Source organism: Crocodylus porosus, unplaced genomic scaffold (genome assembly GCF_001723895.1).
Source record: "Crocodylus porosus isolate Cpor-Errol unplaced genomic scaffold, CroPor_comp1, whole genome shotgun sequence".
In the NCBI taxonomy this organism is placed as follows: Eukaryota; Metazoa; Chordata; order Crocodylia; family Crocodylidae; genus Crocodylus; species Crocodylus porosus.
This window is the reverse complement of record NW_017728906.1, coordinates 187872947-187877108: the sequence shown is the minus strand read 5'-3', so window position 1 is coordinate 187877108 and position 4162 is coordinate 187872947.

Below are 4162 nucleotides of genomic sequence, written 5' to 3'. Positions count from 1 at the left end.
GAGAGAGAGAGAGAAAAATCAATATCTAGATATGATTTAGTTAGTCTATGAGGTGCAAATCTACCTTACCTTCTTCCTGACTTCAAACTAACTTCCTCCGTCTTCTCACAGACTGTAAATTCTAAGGACACAACTTCATACAACTTAGCCTTGTTCTTGGTTGGGCTGCAGACACTACAGCAATAACTACAAACAAACCATAACAAATCAGCACATGCTTATAATAATACAAATCCTGTTAAATTGTGTGTAAAAGAATGAAAATTCCCTTTCACTTAATTGGAGTCAGGATTCTACCATCCCTATAGAGCAGTGGTTTCCAACCTTTTTTCATTTGTGGACCCCTAAAACATTGCAAATGGAAGTGTGGACCCCTTTAAATTGTAAGTGTGGGTATTCCCATACTTTTGATTGATCATAGTCATCTTTCTCAGACCCCTTAGACATAGTCTGCAGATGCCCAAGGATCTGCGGACTACAGGTTGAAAACCACTGCTATACAGAGTGAAAAGCTCTGCAATATCACTATCATTGCTAAAAAGTTTTGGATCATTATTGCATATTTGAGGTGAACCTGTACTTGCTTGCAAAAATAGCAGTAGTCTTGGCTTAGTTCTGTGAAGTCTGAAGTTTGACTTCAGCTTTGCCACTGGGGAATAGTGCAGAAAGCCCTGACAAGTTCCAATAGAAAGCAAATTCTAATAACAGTAGGTTAAAAATAACAACATCAAGCCTGAGTAACCCACATTGTTTTTGAAATCCTTCTTTTCTCCACTGCTGTTGGGGAGAAAATAATCAGATGGATGCTATTCTTTTCTTATTTATTGATTTTTTGAGAACACAATTTCATTACTTGAATCAAGTAAACTCCAGCTTCTATTGTCTGTTTATAGCCTTCATATTAGCCAGGACACATTGAACAAAGATCTCAAAGACTGTCTTCATTAAAAGAATAAAACAATAGTATAATTGTTAGAGCACTGCAAAAACAAATAGTTGTAAATAGCCTAATTGGCACTAGAATGTAAGGCCTCTTATCATGCAAATATTCCCATGGCTTTCAATGGGATACTGCATATCAGGACTCAAAGATGAAGACCAGCATCTGTCAGCTCAAGATTTTATTAGTAAGAAAGCAGTTTGAATAAATGGAACAATATGTATTATATAAAATTGGTTTACATGGTATTCAGTGAACATGAATGCACTGGGAATTTATAGGTGCCTGGACACATGTGGGATGCCTGCTCCGAAGCATTCAAATTAGCTTAATTGAGTGTGCTTGAGCATCCTAATTAGAATGCTCCAGTGGCCTCACTATCACATGTATTCAGTATTCCCGCATTTAAAAATGGCAGCGAAAGTGTGTTAAACAAAGCTCATCGTTTTGAAATGCAGGATGCTGAATGCATGGGACACTGTGGGTGTTTTAATTAAAGTAGCTTCTGTGAGCTCCCCTTCCCCCCGCCACCCCAGAGCACATGTAAAAATGTCAAAAGTTTATATTTCATCCATAGGAAAGGTACAGCTGTGCCAGTGTTTTGAGAGCTATACACAGTGACAAACTAATTAGTGGTGAAATAAATATCAGTATGTCATTTCTCCTCATTCTTTGCAAGCAGTAATGGAAGAGTAGGAATACGTTAGAACAATGCAATAAAAATGAATGCAACCTGTCTTTAAAAATATACTTTTTCAAGCAACATCTCCACATGTTTTGTAGGAGTTCAATACTTTTAATTTCAAGAACGCTTGACATCTAGCAGATTTTAATTATTTAATATATTCTATTATAAATGTGATTTAATTAATCTTGTATTAATATTAATTACTTAAGTCTTCATTTTCTTAGCATGGAGAGAAGAATAAGATAAAACATTAAGACGACAAAAAGGCACCCAGACAAAGGCACATATATAGATGCATTGCCATGGAAAAATGTTAAACGTTCAAAAGTAACATCAAGAATGCAAAGCATATATTTTTACAGCTGTGATGATGGCTGGGATTTGAGAGATTAATTTATCATAGCAGTAGATAATTTCAGAGGTGCCAAAATGAAATAATTTTTGCTCTGTCTATTTTACATGAGATTTGAGTAACAGTGGGCATGTGGTGCCAGGAAACAGCTGTTTCAGAGTTCAGGCTGGGAGATAATGATCTCCCAGCACTGGTCCCGCAACCACGGAGCTCAGGATAGAAGATAAGGGTCTCCCATATCCCTGCTCCCCAATAGCTATGGCAGAATGGGGGCCTTGGAGCTCCCTGCTGCTGGGGCAAAAGGACATAGTCCCTGCCTGGGCTCCTGTGGCAGAGCCCTCCCTGGCAGCAAGCAGCTCCCGGGGGCAGGGAGCTATCTCCCATCCCCTGGTGGATGGCTGACCAGAAGTAGGTATTGCTCCCAGTCAGGCATCTACATGAGCGCTATGGTGCCATTACTAATCCCGAATAAGTTTGCTACTTGCATTTGCAGGTAGCAAATTTACTCAGGATTAGGGAGGTTGCTGTGAAGTAAGCATGTGCACATGTAGACACGCATGCTTACTTCATGGTAAACTATACTAATGTATAGTTAAGCAGCTCATGTAGATGTGCCCACTGTGTGTATAGCACAAATAACATTTTGGAATATTGCCTTGATATCTGCTAAAAGGATCATATGAAGAAACTGGAAGAGTGAAACTCAGCCACCTAAAGAAAATGTGTCTGCTTGATTTAGCCAGTTCAGTGGCTTATGAAAAACTGATACATAAGCTTCATAATAGGCTTAATATACTTGAGGTTGCCTGGTCTCACATGATTCATGCAGACAGAAAAGAGGAGAGAAACAGCTTAGTGTGCCAAAAAACTAGTCCTTTGCACTAAGTCCAACGAAAAGAGGATTTGCATTGAAGAGCGGGGGGGGGGGGAGGAGTCAGAATGAATCATCCTTCCAGCTCTCAAGCAATTAGTAGTTCAACCTGAGCAACTTTGTAACACAATGAGAGAGAGAGACACAGAGAGAGAGAGAGAGAGAGAGAGACTGTGACTGAATATACTCCCAGTCAATTTAAACTTAAATGAACATATAGATGGTGACATTGGATTTAGTTTACTCCACTATAATTTGAGCCGGAGGAAACTAATCCTGATGTCACCATCTGCATGTCTGTTTAAGTGCAGAAATTTACTGCGCTGCTGGATACCACTTGTAGCTGACAGGACTATCCGGCAATATAGTAAATTGCCTACTGTGCCCTAATTAATGTGCATGTAGATGTGTTCATTATGAACTATTCTACCATGGACTTCCCTATAGGAGAGCTTGTGTATTATATATCAACATGCATACAGCTCACCTTGTCCTGATGACAAACTTCTATGGGAGGAGTGCCCTTTGTATCCTCCAGCCCTGATATACAATAGACTTGGTGAACTGCAGATTTCAGCTAGGTAGAGGGTTACAGGAGTTGTGCAACAAGTTTTTAAATACCATGTCTTTAAAGCATAGTTTATTTATCATCACTTTCTTTTTGCTCATACATCACTGCCTGGGGAAGAGGGGGATAGTTATTTCTCTTGCATTTGCTTTATTTTAAAACACAGCTAGTATTTATTTTCTAGATTTCTTGGAATCTGATAAAGAAAACACACATATACATATAGGCAGAAAGAGATAATGGATGACTATGGACAATCCCTCCTGTTACATGTATGCATATGCATATATATTCTAATATAATAAAAACCTTATCACTTCTGTTTGTCTGTCTGTACCACTCTGAACCAACTTCACATTCACTGGCGGATGCTCCCGGCATGGGGGGTGGGGTGGGGTGGGGTGGGGTGAGTGACTGCAAGTTACAGCATGTGGTCGCAGAGCAGGGCGTGCCTCCCTGCCCATTTCCTGTGTGACACCATGTGGCCATGCTCCCTCTGCTTGGGGTAGTGCCTCCATGGCTGTAGAGTGCTGTGCAGGAAGCCCTTACAGGGAGCACACCCTACATGGGGGGGCATGGTATGTGGCCATGGGTAGGGGGGTGCGGGCAGTGCCCGCCAAATGCAGCATGCAGCTGCAGGGCAGTGCACACCCTCCATGCATGGTCCCCCCGTGGCACCCAGAAGCCATGCACCATGCCTCTCCCTGTGCCAGGAGCACCTGCTGGCTGCGGGCACATGGCGG